General features: G+C 44.6%; 1 protein-coding gene across 1 annotated transcript in view; it reads right to left on the minus strand.

Moving 5' to 3' along the window:
* The window catches only part of LOC143987597 (interferon-induced, double-stranded RNA-activated protein kinase-like), a 365,105-nt gene extending 350,058 nt beyond the window's left edge, over positions 1-15,047 (minus strand). Inside the window, exon 1 of the mRNA XM_077486451.1 lies at positions 14,926-15,047. The gene's annotated coding sequence lies outside the window, so the exon portion shown is untranslated. The remainder of the gene's footprint in view (positions 1-14,925) is intronic.
* Positions 15,048-18,948: the final 3,901 nt, after the last annotated feature.

Genomic DNA, 18,948 nt, shown 5'->3' on the forward strand with positions numbered 1-18,948 from the left:
CGGGGAAGGCAGATCCGACACTTCCAGTTCAGGGCCCTGCCTTTCACCTATCATCCTCCCCCAGGATATTTACAAAAGTCCTGGCGGAAGCATTGGCTCCCCTGAGGCTGAATGGAATTGCGGTCATACCGTACTTTTTATTCTTCCCCCCTCAAAACTCCAACTTCAGGGAGACCTGAGGGTAGCCATGTCCTATCTAAAAAGACTAGGGTGGTTAATAAACGAAGACAAAAATCGCACCTGATACCGACACAGTATCCGGGTTTCCCGGGGGACTCGGTGACACAAAAAAAATCTTCCTCACAGAGGAGAAAGCAGAAAGGGTGAAGGAGACTGCAATCTTTCTGCAAAACAATCTGCAATTTCCCTCCGCTCAGCCATGTCGGGACTGGGTCTGTTAATGGCAACCATTCCTGCAGTTTCTTGGGCAAGGGCCCACTTCAGGTGCCCGCAGGCCAACATCCTGAGCAGTTGGGACGGAACACAAGAATCCCTAGACTCGACTATCCACCTATCTTCAAAAGACCAGAAAGTCTCTATGGGGGTGAAGAAAAGAGAACCTAGTACAAGGTCTTTGGTGGTCTCCAGTGTCTGTCTGCATCACTACAGATGCCAGTGCTTGGGGCTGGGGGACCCATTTGGGGTCAAAGATAGCCCAAGGATGTTGGGGGGAAAGCATAATCCCAAAGGTCAGCCAATTGGAGAGAGTTACAGGAGATCTGGGAATAGTCCATCTGAAAGGGGTGGACAACCATCTGGTGGATTTTCTGAATCGACACCAAGTGTGGGAATCAGAATGGTCCCTGAACAGGGAAATCTTTCAGCTGAACAACCAAGTACCAGTATACTTCTCACTAGAGAGGGAAGCGGGGACCAAAGGGATAGACGCTTTGGCACAAAGTTGGGCATTTCACACTTGCTACACCTTTCCCCCATTCAAACGGATTCCTCTAGTCCTGAGGAAGTTTCTTCAGGAGCGGACCACAACGATATTGGTGGTCCCGTATTGGCCAAAGAGACCAGGTGTCACGATCTGGAGTCAGGCTCAGAGGCCAGTAGCTATAGCAGCAGAGCAGATATTCACACAGGTCACCCTGGCTGATGACACGGGTTCACCTGAGGTGCGGGGTCTAAGCACTAACCGGTATTCACCAGAGCTCCCAAAGGTGGAGATGGGCTTGGCTGCGTGTTAGTGCCAGGTCGCGGTCCTCAGGATAGCCCCACCAGGAGGTGAGCAAGCCGGGGGTCTGGTAGCAGATATAGCAGGTAGGGATCAAGCAGAAGCGTAGTTGAGAAACAAGCCAAAAGTCGGTAACAAATAGTTGCAGGTTGGGATTCAGCAGAAGCGTAGTCCAGGAACAAGCCAAATGTTGGTAACGAATTGTAGCGAGGATACGGTCGGCAGCAGGAGAGATAGGAGCAAGATATTGGCTGGTGAAGGCACAATATTCTGGCAACCAGGAAGTGCAGAGACATGGCTTAAATCAGGAAGTTCATGGGAGGAGCAAAGAGTTCAAGGTTCAAGGCAAACAAGATTCAAGACAAGATCATTCAAGGAATTGTCCAAGGAGCTGTCCAGCATTCCAGGTCGCTCAGCAAGCAGAGTCACTGCCAGACACACCAGAGGTCCCAGGTTCAAGCCCAGGTCCTAACACCATGGTTCTCAATGCTGCTGGGCCTGTCAGAAGAGCCTCCCCTCATACTGCCCGAGAGGGAGGATCCCCTGTCCCAGGGCCCAGTTCTGTTGCCAGAAATACAGACCCTGAAATTATCAGACTGGTGTCTGAGGAGAGCCTCTTGAAGTCTAAAGGGCTCTCAGACAGGGTGATAATTACGCTTCTTTCCAGTAGGAAGAAGGTAACCCAAGCAATTTATGTTAAGTTTTGTAAAGTTTTTTTGTTCATGGTTAGGCGCTAAAAAAGTGTCTAAATCAGGGGTTGACAAATTTGCTTGGAATCTAGGAGCCAGCTAAAAAAGTTAGGAGCCGGGTCTGTGACGGCGATCTGGACCTGTCCCTGGCCTGACATGGAGACGAGTGAGGGGAAGATAGCCCCAAGCCCCTCACCTGTCTCCAAGTCATTGCCCATAGCTCTTAGAGGGACATTTTATTTATTTTTTTCAAATGACAAATTTTTTTTAAATTGCATTTTAGTGTAAATATGAGATGTGAGGTCTCTCTGACCCCAGATCTCATATACAAGAGGACCTGTCATGCTTTTTTCTATTACAAGGGATTTTTACATTCCTTGTAATAGGAATAAAAGTGACACACATTTTTTTTTTTTTTTTAAAGAACAGTGAAAAAAATAAAAATAAAAGTTAAAATAAAAATATTTTAAACGCGCCCTGTCCTGCCAAGCTTGCGTGCAGAAGCGAACGCATATATGAAAGCGGTGTTCAAATCACACATGTGAGGTATCGCTGCGATCGGTAGAGTGAGAGCAATAATTCTAGCCCCAGACCTCCTCTGTAACTTAAAAAGTGCAACCTGTAGAATTTTTTAAACGTCGCCTATGGAGATTTTAAAGGGTAAAAGTTTGTCGCCATTCCATGAGCGGGCGCAATTTTGAAGCATGACATGTTTGGTATCGATTTACTCGACGCAACATTATCTTTCACAATATTAAAAAAAAATTGGGCTAACTTTACTGTTGTCTTATTTTTTTTTTTTTTTATTAAATACATTTTCCCCAAAAAAGTGCGCTTGTAAGTCCGCTGTGCAAATACGGTGTGACAGACAGTATTGCAACGACCACCATTTTATTCTTTAGGGTGTTAGAATAAAATATATATATAATTTTTAGGGGTTCTGAGTAAAGGGAAGGAAGATAGGCTGGCAGGCAGGGAAAATTAGCATTGCATCCATTAGCATTGCTGGTTGTAATTCCAACGGCCACCACAAGAGGGCGCCAGATTCCAGAAGGAACCATAGGATCGTAGAAGGCCTCAAAGCCGGGGGCTAAATTACCGGCCGCCGGCGGCGCGGCCCGACGCGATCGCGCCGGGGGGGTCCGCGGAGACAGCATACCCCCAGCTGTGCTGCCCCAGGCGCCAGTTCGCTAATTCTAGTCGCAAATGCGACTTGGCGCCCGGGTTTTGTCGAGCCCTGGTCTAAATATCCCGGCAGTCTTAGCCCTTGTACACACGGTCGGATAATTCTGACAACAAAATCCGTTGGATTTTGTCCGAAACTTTTGTTGCATACACACGGTCGGACAAAGTAGTCAGAAAATCCGATCGTTCAGAACGTGATGACGTTATTTCGTTATGACGGGACTACGTTCAGGCTAGTAGCCAATAGCTTTAATCTAGAAATTTGATCTGAGCATGCGTGGCACTTTGTCCAATCAAAATTTTCTACAAACGATCGGACCATGTTGTCGGAAAATTTTATAGGCCAGCTCTAAAACTTTGTCGGTCGGATATTCCGACGGAAACAGTCCGATGGAGCCCACACACGGTCGGATTATCCGACAACATGGTCCGATCGGACATTTTCCGTCGGAATGTCCGACCGTGTGTACAAGGGCTTAGAGTTTCTTCAAGACAGCGTGGATAAAGGACTGGTCATTAGTACTTTGAAGGTATAAATTGCGGTCCTGTCTGTGTTTTTAGAGCAACCCCTGGCATTAGACCAGCTATTTAGCAGATTATTTAAGGGGTTAGCCAGAATTAAACCGGTTCCGTTTAAAATTTTACCCAAATGGGACCCGTCAGTTGCATTACAGGGATGGTTAAAATGGTCACAGGAAGTAGAGCCCTCCTTAAAATGGATCACACTCAAAAAACAGTGTTTCTAGTGGCAATATCCACAGCTAAACGTAGTAGCAAGCTTCAGGCACTTTCTATAAAAGAGCCATTTTTGCAGATTTTTGAAGACAGGCTGATGCTACGCACAGACCCGGGATTTTTACCCAAAGTGGTGACAAAATTCCATAGATCCCAGGAAATTATTTTGCCTTCATTCTGTGGGTCATCCACCAATCCAAGGAAAGTAGAATTCCACCTACTGGATGTGAGAGCCTGTGTCTTACAGTATCTGTAGATGTCGCAAAGCATTAGGAAATCAAATGCATTATTTTGCATGCGGGTAAAAAATTGGGGTCCCAAGTTTCGAAAAACACAATTGCAAGATGGATTAAAACAGGCTATTGTGGAAGCTTACAAATTTATGAAAATGGAATGTCCCTTTTCCACATGGGCACTATCGGCCTCCTGGGCAGAACAAATCTGTTGAGCAGCAACATGGTCAAACTACTCGACTTTCATGAAGCATAGATTGGACCTCATCTCAGCACAAGACCAAGCGTTTGGGAGAAAAGTCCTCCAAGCGGTAGCCCCCCCCCCCCCCCCCGAATCTGGTAAGTTCTCATTGATCCTCTCTAGTGCTGTCCTGGACAGACGACTAGAGAAAACCAGAGTTAGACTTACCGGTAACTCTGTTTCTGGGAGTCGTCCAGGACAGCAGGGATTCTCTCCCAATATGCTGTTATAATGTTGGACGAGTGTTTGTGTTGTTTCAGAAGCCGTTCCGGGGAAGTGCTCGGTTAAAGTGGAAGTAAACCCTTCTATAATTTTCAGTCAAGGAAGCTGCCATCTTGGCCTCTAATGATTCTTCAACTGCCATAATGCTGCACATGTGATCAGTTATGAAACCAGCCATTGGATGGTTTGAAAGTTTGGTTGCGAGCACAACCAATGTGAAAGTTAGCATTTCTGGCATGCCGGGAATGTAAGTGTTATTTGAAACTGGGTTTACTCCCACTTTAAAGACTGAAGGAGAAGGGACTGGTGCGTTTCCTGCCTCCGGAGGTGGAGCCTTATCTTTCTAGTGCTGCCCTGGGACGACTCCAAGAAACAGTTACCGGTAAGTCTAACTCTGGTTTTTACTAGTAATGGCGGCGATCAGCGATTTTTTTATCGTGACTGTGACATTATGGCGGACACATCGGATTTTTATTTTTTTTGGATTTTTTCTTTTACACATTTTTGGGACCAGTCATTTATACAACAATCAGTGCTATACAAATACACGGATTCCTGTGTAAATGACACTGGCAGTGAAGGGGTTAACCACTGAGGGGAGGGGTTAAGTGAGCCCTGGGGAGGGTTTCTAACCGTGGAAGGCGTGACTGTGTCTGACAAGTCACTGATCTCTGCTCCGATCACACGGAGCAGAGATCAGTGACACTGTCACTAGGCAGAACAGGGAGATGCTCGTTTATATTAGCATCTCCCCGTTCTTCTTCCCCGTGAGACGATCGCGGGTATCCCAGCGGCGATCGTGTCCGCGGGACCCGCGATCAGACTCATGGGGGTCCCGACCGGCGTGCCGTCAGCGGCAAACTTAAAAGGACTTACCTGTGCGCCCATTTGCCTGTCCGTGCCATTCTGCCAACGTACATCGGCTTGCGCCAGTCGGCAAGTGGTTAAGGATGCGGAGGCCGGCTTCCCGGCCCCCCTCCTTAGCAACCAGTATATATACAGTGTTAGAAGTTCAGTCACTCTTTTTTGATTAAAATCAATGACCCAAAAACACACGGCCAAGGCAACAAAGGAGTGGCTCAAGAAGAAGCACATTAAAGGTCCTGGAGTGGCCTAGCCAGTCTCAAGACCTTAATCCCATAGAAAATATGTGGAGGGAGCTGAAGGTTCGAGTTTTACCAAACGTCAGCCTCGAAACCCAAATGACTTAGAGATGATCTGCAAAGAGTGGGACAAAATCCCTCCTGAGATATGTGCAAACCTGGTGGCCAACTACAAGAAACGTCTTACCTCTGTGCTTGCCAACAAGGGTTTTGCCACCAAGTCCTAAATCATTTTTTTGCAAAGGGGTCAAATACTTCACTCTTAAAAATGAAAATCAATTTATAACTTTTTGAAATGCATTTTTCTGGATGAGCTGCATCCGTATTAGCTGTGAACACAGTCTAAGAGTGTAGGAGGACCTGAAACCCAAGAGCTAACGCCATAGAAACCCGTTTCTTGTCAGTGCAACTTGCAAGAGATTCATGTATCTATTCAAGGGCACAATTGTGATAAAACCATGATTTTGATGTGTTTCAGATGCATTTTTCTGTGTGCTTCTAGTGTGTTTTTGGGTTGCCTGCACCTGTGAAAAATGGGTGCCAAAAAAACACAAATCGTGGTGCATTTTTACCATGCTCCTACCGCAATTTCCATTCATTTCAATGGGAACCTACATTTTTGGTGTGGTTTTCAAAACCACACCAAAGATGTAGCATGCAGGACTTTTCAAAACACAATATACTTCAACATGGAGGAGGTCTTATTTACCGCCACTTTATTATCACTGATCTGGCATTAAAGCGGGGCTCCACCCTAAAGTGGAACTTCCGCTCATCAGAACCCTCCCCCCCTCCGGCGCCACAATTGGCATCTTTCAGGGGGGGAGGGGGTGCAGATACCTGTACAGTACAGGTATTTGCACCCACTTAGGGCATAAATATCCGCAGAATCTGTGGATATTTATGCCACTTCCTGCGGGTCCCCCGCTGTCCGCTGGGAAACACACGGATCCCAGGGACAGCGCGGACCATCCTTATTGCGCAGCGAGATTTGCGCATGCGCAGTAGGGAACTGGGAAGTGAAGCCGCAAGGCTCCACTTCCAGATTCCCATACCCAAGATGGCGGCGGCAGCACCTGAGAGACGATCGAGAGATCGGCTTCGGGTGCCGACATCGCGGGCGCGCTGGGCGGGTAAGTGTCCTTATTTTAAAAGTCAGCAGCTGCAGTATTTGAGGCCGCTGACTTTAAAAAAAAAAAAAAAAAAAACGCCAAACTCCCGCTTTAATTCTGAAAGAATCTGTCATGCCATAGTGCAGGATGTAAAAGTGTGGGCACATAAGAACTACCTTGTTACACGAAATAAGAAGAAAATGGTCGTATGGCTTTTGTGAACTTGATGCAGGAATTTCTACTACAGCCAATATGCCAGAAAAGTTTTGCAAATGCTTTATTAAATGGTCCTGGTAAGGATTGAAAGCAGAGACCACATTGTCCTTATGCAGGATCAAAAAGGGTTCCTTGCAGTATAAAGCTGCCAGTTCAAACTCACCTAGATAAAGGTGGTAGCAAAAAGAGTCTGAGCAGAGAAAAAAATGACTCCGATAGGTTAAATTCACACAAAAGGTAGAGGAAACCAGGAGAATCACAACATCACTATCTACAAGTACTGTTAAGTCCACAAGTAACGCACCGCATACTCAGAATTTCACTTTACAATCTACTTCTGCTACCTCTGGTGATTTGGGAACTACCTCTTCCCCTCTCTCAAGCTTTTGCTATCTAAAAGGTAAGCTCATCCATTACCACTAATGCTAGTGCTGCACGCAAATTGATGTACAAAGTAACCTATGACAAAAAGTATTCATCATCCAGGTCTCCTTCACTTGAGAATGAGATCTGGAAAGAATTCACCATGGAAGACATGAAGTCCCTTAACGAAACTGATGAAGCTTTGGGAGGAGAGTAATCCTTCTGATGAACTGGTTCCTAATTCATTAGACAAGAGTGGTGGGTTACCAATCAAACATTTTTTGAGCATTTGCTTCCCTCCTCCTCAGCTCTATCAACCACGATCAAGAGCATTTCCTCCATTATAGGCCAACCCTAACATTTGGGCATTCAAATACCCAACAAGTGACCAAAGAGATAGAAGAAAAAAAAACAAAAACAAAAACAAAAAAAAAAAAAAAAACACACACACAGATGGAGGAAATATAATGCTTCAAATCTAGATCCAGCTTTGCATAAGGCTATCTCAGATTTGAAGAATAATCACCAACTTGTGATAAAACAGACAAAAAGGTGGAAATATAGTCATAATGGATACCGTTATGAACAGATGGTTAAGGACCTTTTAAACAGGGAATGGGAACTTTTTCTTGGCAGAATGATGACTAAGTTTAGGAACCTCATTCCCCAAGCTCATCTAAATAACCCGATTGATAAAAAAATAAAAAAAAATAAAAATAAACCCACATTGGAATTCCTAAATGTAAAAACACCAAAAACTCTCACCCTACACACCTTGCCTAAAATCCACAAAAGTCAGGTTCAACCACCAGGCAGACCTATAGTTTCTGGCAATGGCTGTTTGACTGAGCCAGCAAGCGAATTAGCCAATGACCATTTACGTCCCCATATCACGTGCCATTGGCTGGTGGCAGCTGATGTGGAAGCCCTCTACAACTCCATCCCCCATGACCGGGGGGTACGGGTTGTAGAGGGCTTCTTATCTGAGCGCAGTAGCACATCAAGTCCCTATAACAAGTTCATTTTGGACCTCCTCAGATTTGTCCTTGTCAGGAAGATCCTGCCAGTGACAGACGTCCTGAGCTTTCCGCTACCTGTGCGCGCCTCTTGGCGCCAGAAGGGCTATTTAGTTCTGACGGTCACACTGAGATCTTGATGTCTGATCTACAGAGTGTGTGTATCCTGATCCTGAAAACCTGTTGCTTGTGCTTACTTACCCGGTTTGTCTCCTACCATCCCTGCTATCCGCCTGCACCTGACTTCAGCCTGTCTGACTACCCTTCTGCTTGATCCTCTGGTACCTCTGCTATCTGCCTGATCATGACCAGGTTTGTCTGACTACCCTGCTCTCAGTATCATGCTTCCTGGTGCCTGTCTGCTGTCCAGCTTCCAGTTGTTGGTCCAGCTTCTGCCTGCAGTCCAGTTCCAGTCTGAGGTCATGCTCCGGTGTCCTGGTCACTGGTTCCTGTTGCCTACCTGCTGCTCAGTTCGAGCCTGCTGCACCCGTCTGCTGATCCAGCTCCTTCTTGGTCCCAACCTGTCTTCTGATCCTGTCAGAGGTTCCGTTACACAGCGTTTCCTTTGTTCCAGATCCATCCGCTGCTGTTGATCCTGCCTGACACTCGTGCCACTCCTGACTCTTGTGCTTCCTGTATACCCTACCAGGGCCCTCGAGTCAGAGCCACAAGGGAGGTCACTCCCTGCAGGTCAGGCTCGTCCACTAGGTACGTCACAGTCCTCATGAACAATGAGTTTTTGTTTGGCTGTCCCCAGGTGTTTCTAGGTACAGGGGGGTTGCGATGGGGACATGATGTGACCCATCCTATGCCAATCTGTACCTTGAGCGGTGGGAATGAGACCTTTTCTCCAGTGATAATCTACAATACCTTCTGGGTAACATCCTAATCTGGAAAAGATTCATTGATGAGGTGTTCATCATCTGGACCGGGATATCTGAGGAATTGGGGACCTTCATTGATAAGACTGGGATTAAGGACTTGAAATCTTAAATTCACTATGACCCATGACCAAAAGAGCATCAGCTTCTTGAATATAAAAATATACATCAAATCAAGATGGTAGTCTAGGTTCCACGTTATATAGAAAACCATCCACAGGAAACACTATTCTCGAAGCAACTAGCTAGCACCCCAAGCCATTGATATCATGTATTCCTTACAGTCAGAAAAATGATATACTCCCATAGGTTGGTGGGTGAATTGCCAACATCCCTAAAATGCTTGAAGATAAACAACCTCCAAATGGGATTTTAAAGGCAATGATGGAAAAAAAAAATGAATCATAAAAAAAGAATTCTTATGGAAGAAACCACAAGAACACCACATATACATTGCATTGTAAATCTTACACGGTAGTTGACAGAAGTGGTCAAATCCTACTACATTGATTGGAACCATCGATGCAGATAGCCAAAGATGGTAGGTAGTGGAAAAGTCCAATGTGTTTCAAAAAGTGCATAAATTCTAATCTTCATCAGGGACTGTTACCACTTCGGAAAGTGTAAAATACAGTATAAATGCATTAGGTACAAAATTACATTAAACCATGAAATACAAAATTAACTGACATATACTGAATACAATCAAACTTACATGTCAAATAAATTGATATGGAAAAAATATTCCCTCAACACCAAAAATCATCCTGGAAGTTTGTAGAAGCCTTTCACCACACAATGGGGCCATAGGGTAAGAAACCCAACAAGGGTGTAAAAAAGGGAGGTCCCAAAGTCATCTCAACCATTGAACAGGGAAAACCTACAATCAGAATTTGAAGTTTAATCACAGAGTGCACATTAACAGGTTATACTAGTGTCTCAATGGGACAGACCCAGTCCCCCAAGTGAGGGCACCACCCGGGAGAACGCAGCCAACCCACCCAGGAGGGGGCATCCCCGGGAGCACCCAACACCAACGGAACCGGAACCTGCACCAAAAAAGGAGACCTAACCCAAAGAAAAAATTTCAATAAAATAGGCCATACTTATGAACTATGATTTAGCAATTCCCAAGTCCAAAAGAGGAACTTGTATTGCAGTGGCCCCTGCCTAAGTGGTACCAGGCAACAAATTGAGAAGACCTGCAACACAAGTTTTAAGTTCAATTAAAGAGTGCACATAAACAGATTATGAGTATCTCATGGGGACATACCCGGCCCCCCAGGGAGAACGCCGCCAACCAACCAAGGGTGAGGCTGCATCCCCGGGGGCAACCAACACGGACGGGACCGGCACCTGCACCCAAGGAGATACTCGACCCAAAGAAAAAGAAATAAAATGGCCCACACTTACAAGTTGTAGTTTAGCAATTCCGAAGTCCAGGAAAGGACATGAATTGCAGTGGCTCCTACCCTCAAAGATGGGCAGAGGATGGCCCCCCTTATGGAAAAGCTTGGACTTACGATCCCAACAAAAAGGTGTGGAGAAAATGGCGCCCTTATGACCCCTGGCGTCTTCCTTATAAATCCCCTATGGATCAACAATTAAGCCGCGTTAGGTGCTGCGTGATGACGTCCGCAACATCACCTCCTCGTGTGGCAGCCCAGAGGGCCAGTGGGCGGAAAGGCGTTGCCACGCATCCGGCGGCATCGTACAACCCGAGCGTGACATAACAAGATCAAAAGGATAGATGTGGCTACGTCATCCGGCAGTGTAGATGCACCTATGTCATGTGAAAATAGAGTCAACCACATCAAACGTATGATCGAAACGTCCCGGATTAAGTCACACTCTGGTTGTATGACTCAGCCGGAGGTGCGGCGACACCTTTCCACCCACTGGCCCTCTGTTTAGGCTGCCACACAAGGACATGATGTTGCGGCCTTTGTGTAAGACCTAATTGTTGAGCCATAGGGGATAAGGAAAACGCCAGGGGTCATAAAGGGCACCATTTTTTCTCCACACCTTTTCTTTAGATCATATCCAGCAAAGCCAAGCTTTTCCATAAGTGTCCTTTCCTTGACTTAGGAATTGCTAAACTACAACTTGTAAGTGTGTCCTATTTAATTAATTATTTTTTTTCTTTGGGTCGAGTGTCTCCTTGGGTGTAGGTGCCGGTCCCGTCCGTGTTGGGTGCCTTCGGGGATGCAGCCTCACCCTTGGTTGGTTGGCGGCTTTCTCCCTGGGGGGCCGGGTCTGTCCCCTTGAGACACATATATAACCTGTTTATGTGCACTCTTTAATTGAACTTATAATTCGTGTTGAAGTTCTTCCCCATTTGTTGGCTGGGACCACTTAGGCAAGGGCCACTACAATTCAAGTTCCTCTTTTGGACTTGGCAATTGTTAAACCATAGTTCGTAAGTGTGGCCTGGTTTATTGAATTTTTTCTTTGGGTTGTGACTCCTTTTGGGTGCAGGTGCCGACTCCGTTGGGTGCTCCCGGGGATGCAGCCTCCCCCTGGGTGGGTTGTCTGCGTTCTCTCGGGTGGTGTCCTCACTTGGGGGACTGGGTCTGTCCCCTTGAGACACTAGTATAACCTGTTCATGTGCACTCTGTGATTAACCACCTCAATACAGTGCACTTACACCCCCTTCCTGACCAGACCAATTTTCAGCTTTCATCACTCTCACAGTTTGAATGAGAATTACTCAGTCATGCAACACCGTAACCATATGAAACTTGCGTCCTTTTTTCCCCACACAAATAGAGCTTTCTTTTAGCGGTATTTAATCACTAGTGGGGTTTTTTTTTTTTTTTTTGTGCTATAAATAAAATAAAATAAAAACTTACATTTTGTGAAAAAAAATGCCTATTTCTTTGTTTCTGTCATAAAATGTTGCTAATTAGTAGTATGTTTCTTCATAAATTGTAGCCAAAATTTATACTGCTACATATCTTTGGTAAAAATAACCAACATTAGTGTATATTTGGTCTTTGTGAAAGTTAGGCCCCTTTCACACGGGGCGGATCAGTAATGATCCGCCCCGTGATGATCCGCTCACTCAGCGGGGATCGCTCCGTTGTCCCCGCTGAGCCGACGGCGGACAGGGCGGTCTCCACACTCTGTGCAGAGACTGCCCTGTCAGCTCTCCACTATGGGGATCGGATGAGCATGGACTGTCTGTCCGTGTTCATCCGATCGGCTCTGCAGACGGATAGAAAAATAGGATTTTCCTCCATCTGCAGAATCGGACTGTTGCGGAGGCGGACAATAGCGGGTGTCTGCGGATGTTCATCCGCAGACACCCGCTGCCCCATAGGGATGCATGTATGTCCGTATTTCATCCGCAAACGGATGGATGAAATACGGACATAATGTCTGCATGTATGAAAGGGCCCTTAGAGTCTACCATCTATGGTGCCAATCACTGAAAATTGATCACATCTGATCAGGCCTTCAGTACATCAGGTGTATCTCATTTCTTGAGACACTAACAAGTCAGGAAAGTACAAATACCCCCCCCCCCCCCAATGACCCCTTTTTAGAAAGTAGACATTCCAAGGTATTAAGTAGCATGGCGAGTTTAAGTTGTAATTTTTTCCAACAATTCTTTTCAAAATTAAGATTTCTGTGTTGATTTTTTTTACAAAATTGTCATATTACCAGGTTATTTCTCACACAGAGCATATGCATACAACAAATTACACCCCAAAATACATTCTGCTACTCTTCCCGAGTATGGCGATACTTTTACATAGCATGGCCACATACAGAGCACCAACATTGAAGTAGTACCTTCAGGCCTTCCCACAAGCAAAAATGACATCTCATTTCACAGCCACCTGTTACACTTTTGAAGGCCCTGGAGTACTAGGACAATAGAATTGCCCATAAAATGACCCCATTTTGGAAAGCTAACACCCCAATGTATAATCTATGAGGCATAATGAGTCTTTTGAACGGTTCATTTTTTTCCAGAAGTTTTTGGAAAATAATGAAAACGCTTTTTTTTTTTTTTTTTTTTTTTTTTTTTTTTACACAAAGTTGTCAGTTTATAAGATATTTCTAACACATAGCATGTATATAGCAAAAATTACACCCCAAAACACATTCTGCTACTCCTCCTGAGTATGGCGATACCACATGTGTAGGACTTTTACACAGCCTAGCCACATACAGAGGCCGAACATTGAAGTAGTACCTTCAGGCGTTCTAGGAGCATAAATGACACATCTCATTTCATTCCTACCTATCATACTTTTGAAGGTCCTGGAGCACCAGGACAGTGAAATTACCCACAAAATGAACCCATTTGGGAAAGCAAACACCCCAACGTATATTCTATGAGGCATGGGCTGAAAATAGGTACCCGGGTACTCGGGTGGCCTGGTGACGGGTACTCGGGGTGGCCTGGTGACAGGTACTCGGGTATTTATATGGACTGTGACGGGTACTCGGATGGACTGTGACGGGTACTCGGGTCCTCTGATTGGACTGTGATCGACAGGTCCTCTGATTGGACTGTGAGCGACAGGTCCTCTGATTGGACTGTGAGCGACAGGTCCTCTGATTGGACTGTGAGCGACAGGTCCTCTGATTGGACTGTGAGCGACAGGTCCTCTTTATTGGGGGAGGGGCGATCAGTGTGATTTGTGCGTACACTGTAAGCGGTAACGAGATGTTGCCGCAATCACCTCCTCACACACGATCGGTGTGTGAGGAGAACCCGGTAACATCTCATTACCACGGTTTGTTTACATTTAGTGATCGGCTGTGAAATGATCACAGCCGATCACGTGGGTAAACAACCAGCCAATCGCTGTTTACCAGCGTCGGTGACGAGCAGTGTTCCTGGGGACACGCTGCCACCGACGTACTCGTGCGCCGTGCACAGTGGGGGTGTAACCATCTGTGATCGGTCGTGACTTCATCACGGCCGATCACGTGGTAAACAGCCATGCCCAATGGCCGTTCACCCCCCTTAGTGGCGAGCGGTGTCTCCGCGACACTTTGCCACCGAAGGAACAGGGATGCGCACGCATTCCCTGTTTAAAACGGGAGGACATCATATGACGCCCTCCTTTAAATGCATTGATGTGCTGCAGTGCCGTTCATTCTAAGTAGTACTCTGATGATTCCTCCAATTGACATGCAATACAGAAACAGCACAACAAGCTAACATGCATTGCCAAAAAACAGTGCATGCACTTGGTTTGACAGCACATCGCAACACACGTTTGTGCACTGTTGCATGTTGTTCTGTGCTGTAAGATACATCAGTCAGCAGGTGAACTGGTGCACCGTTCACAATGAATGGCACGCTAACACACATTGATGCAAGAAAATGCTGTGCACAGGTCCTAAAAGTCTAAGAAAACTGACAAAAACTCCTCCTCCCCACCTTGGCATTCCCACCATACAGGGTAGTAAATGAAAATGGGTTAGTACATACAGTCAGAATCACATAGAACGCCTAATTATTCCTGCAGTCACAAAGTCTAGATGAATCCTATGAGCCTAGAGATCTGAGCCAGAGAGCTTGTGGAAAGCAACGCTACACACATTCAATGCTTTGGAGGGCTACCACAAGACATCCCCAGAACTTGGATATATGATAGCAGGCAAACATACGGCACAATCAATATTGGAACGCATTTACAGTACCTAAACACACCGAATAACACCTAACCCACTTTACAGAATGACCCGGGGGAAGTAAAACCACTAACTGCACAAGTTCACTTACACTGCACTACATCCACTTCATGTAAAGTACGACGCCTCACTGACACACTGCAAGTAGCGACTGGACTCCCTGACACATCAAGCCACGCCTGTTCATCCGGGGATTCCGCCAGAGCTGATTGGAAAGGCATGGAAAAATGGGCGGGAAAGTGAGGCGTTGCCGGCTGACGTATGCGCCAGTTCTCTTTCAGTTTCGTTTTTCCTGATCATATGTGGAAACTGAAACTTTCCAAAAATCTATTCAGGGCGGTTGTAGAGCGGTGAAAACGTTTTATATATATATATATATATATATATATATATATATATACATATATATATATATATATATATATATATATATATATACATACATATATATATACATATATATATATATATACATATATATACATATATATATATATATATATATATATATACATATATATATATATATATACATATATATATATATATATATATATATATATATATATATATATACACGGCCTTAGTGACCAAAAGGCAAAGCGACATAAGGCAATGTCGTTTCGCCCAGCTGTGCCATTCTGCCTGGAAGATTTGGCTGCTGGGTGACTGGGCGGGCCATTTTTAGCGATTTGGCACTTCGTCTATTTAACTGACAATTGCGCGGTCGTGCAATGTTGTACTCAAACAAAATTGATGTCCTTTTGTTTTCCCACAAACAGAGCTTTCTTTCGGGGGTATATGATCGCCTCTGCAGTTTTTATTTTTTGCGCTATAAACAAAAAAAGAGCAGTTTTGAAAGAAAAAAAAACACAATGTCTTTTACTTTTTGCTATAATAAATATCCCCCCAAAAATATGTAAAAAACCTTTTTTTTTTCCCTCAGTTTAGGCCAATATATATTCTTCTAAATATTTTTGGTAAAAAAAATAAAAAATCACAATAAGCGCATATTGATTGGTTTGCACAAAAGATATAGCGTCTACAAAATAGGGGATGATTATATGGCATTTTTATTATAGTTTCTTTTTTTACTAGTAATGGCAGTGACCTGCAATTTTTATGAGGACTGCGGCATTATGGCGGACACATTAGACACATTTTTGGGACTATTGGCATTTATACAGCGATCAGTGCTATAAAAATGCACTGATTACTGTAAAAATGTCACTGGCAGGGAAGGAGTTAACACTAGGGGTTATCAAGGGGTTAACTGTGTCCCGGTTTGTGTTTCTAACTGTAGGGGGAGGGGACTGACCTAGAGGAAGTGACGGGCCATGGGTTCCTAGCTAATAGGAAGTCATGATCTGTCAAGCCTCTCAGAACAGGAATTTGTGTGTTTACACACACTCGTCCCTATTCTGCCTCTCATGCCCACGATTGCGCGTTGTCGTCGGTCATCGCGACCATCAGCCACAAGCATCGGCGCCCCCCGAAGCGCACGCGTGCCTGCTATCCTGATCCCACGAGCAGACGTATAGCTAGGGCGGCTTGCGGGATCGACCTGCCGCAGTAAAATGACGGCGGCTGGTCGGCAAGTGGTAATGAATTGTAATGCAAAAAAACAATATATAATACGATTTTTGTTAAAATTTAAAAGATATAAAAATAAATAATTAACATGCAAAACAAAGAATGCGAATATGAGCTGCTCAGGCTGTACAGGAACACTGATCCTGTGCCCACTGTTGTGAGTGCCGGCTGGAATGGGAGCTTGTCTAAGCTCATGATTAAGCGCCGGGGGGCAAATCGAAACACGTTGGGGGCGTGGCCTGACAGGGGTCCAGGATGAGACTGCTATTTACTACCACACAGCGGGTCTGTTTTGATTTGCAGCCTCCGGGACACTTTGGTTACCTAAATACCTATGATGTCATGCTTTAATATTGCGCACACTCCTGGAATGGTACCAATTACTACGGTACTTAAAAATCTCAATAAGTGACCCTTTAAAAATGTTTACAGGTTACCAGTTTAGAGTTACAGAGTAGGTCTAGCACTAGAATTATTGGTCTCGCTATAATCTTTGTTGTGATACATCATATGTGTGGTGCAAGCATCATCTACGGGTGCGACCTAAGTATGCATCCCCTTCTGCGTGCGAGTTCAATGTGACGGGAGCACTTTAACCACTTCAGCCCCGGAAGATTTGGCTGCTCAATGACCTGGCCATTTTTTGCGATACAGCACTGCATCACTTTAACTGACAATTGCACGGTTGTGCAACGCTGTACCCAAACAAATTTTATCGTCCTTTTTTCCCACAAATAGAGCTTTCTTTGGGTGGTATTTGATCACCTCTGCAGTTTTTATTTTTTGCGCTATAAACAAAAAGCAATCATTTTGAAAAAAAACTAAATATTTTGTACTTTTTGCTATAATAAATATGCCCCTTTTTAAATCAAAAAAACTAATTTTTTCCTCAGTTTAGGCCGATATGTATTCTTCTACATAATTTTGGTTAAAAATAAAATCGCAATAAGCATATATTCATTGGTTTGCGCAAAAGTTATAGGGTCTACAAAATAGGGGATAGATTTATTGCATTTTTATTATTATTTTTTTTTTACTAGTAAAGGCAGTGATCTGCGATTTTTATCAGGACTGCGATATTGTGGCAGACACATTGGACACTTTTGACACATCTTTGGGACCATTGACAATTCTACAGCAATCAGTGCTATAAAAATGCACTGATTACTGTATAAATGTCACTGGCTGGGAAGGGGTTAACACTAGGGGGGTGATGAAGGGGTTAAATGTGTTCTCTAGGTGTGTTCTAACTGAAGGCCAGATGGGATTGTCTAGGAGGAGAGAGAGATCAGTGTTCATACTTAGTATGAACACATCATGTGTCTCTACTCCCCTGAGAGAACCGGGGTCTGTGTGTTTACACACACAGATCCCAGTTCTCGCTCTGTCACGGGCGATCGCGGGAGCATCAGTTTTGTGCACGTGCTGTGGGCGTGCGCACAGCCTTAGTGGCCAAAAGGCGAAGCGACGTAAGATAATGTTGTTTCGCCCAGCTGTGCCATTCTGCCGCAGTAAAACTGCGGTGGCTGGTCAGCAAGCGGTTAAAAGAAAAATTCTGTTATTTATTTTATTTTTACACTGACCCTTTCAGGGTTTTTTTTTTTCACTTTTATAAATGTAAACATCCCTTGTGATAGAAATAAGAAAAAAATGGATCTCTGCTTTCCAGGAAAAAAAATGGCAGTGTTTACATGTGCCAGAGCCAGAAGTAACGTCATGACCTCACTTCGGCCACCAAGAATCATACAGATGACCGGTCTATGGCCAGCTCTGTGGTAACCTGACCAGAATCCTGAGCTCTCCAATCACACGAGAGAGCCCTGAGAGGTGCCAGTGGGAGGCGGGAAACATAGAACGTCCCCTCACACTGCCTGTAAAAGCAATCCAGTGGCTATTTTGTCACTAGGATTACTTTGTGGGGAATCGCTGGCTTAAAATAAAGATATCTGTTTATTTATATTTTGTTTCTTTCTTTTTCTTTTCTCGTTCCTACGCTTTATTTTACCCTCTTTTAGTCCTCACTTATAATACTCACGTGCTTACACTATATACAGTGGTGTGAAAAAGTGTTTGCCCCCTTCCTCATTTCCTGTTCCTTTGCATGTTTGTCACACTTAAGTGTTTCGGAACATCAAACCAATTTAAACAATAGTCAAGGACAACACAAGTAAACACAAAATGCAATTTGTAAATGAATGTGTTTATTATTAAAGGTGAAAAAAAATCCAAACCATCATGGCCCTGTGTGAAAAAGTGATTGCCCCCCTTGTTAAAACATACTATAACTGTTGTCCACACCTGAGTTCAATTTCTCTAGCCACACCCAGGCCTGATTATTGCCACACCTGTTCACAATCAAGGCATCACTTAAATAGGAGCTGCTTGACACAGTAAGGTCCACCAGAAGATCCTTAAAAGCTACACATCATGCCGAGACCCAAAGAAATTCAGGAACAATTGAGAAAGAAAGTAATTGAGATCTATCAGTCTGGAAAGGGTTATAAAGCCATTTCCAAAGCTT

Source organism: Lithobates pipiens, unplaced genomic scaffold, assembly GCF_037356315.1.
Source record: "Lithobates pipiens isolate NorthernLeopardFrog02 unplaced genomic scaffold, aLitPip1_a1.2 Scaffold_18, whole genome shotgun sequence".
In the NCBI taxonomy this organism is placed as follows: Eukaryota; Metazoa; Chordata; class Amphibia; order Anura; family Ranidae; genus Lithobates; species Lithobates pipiens.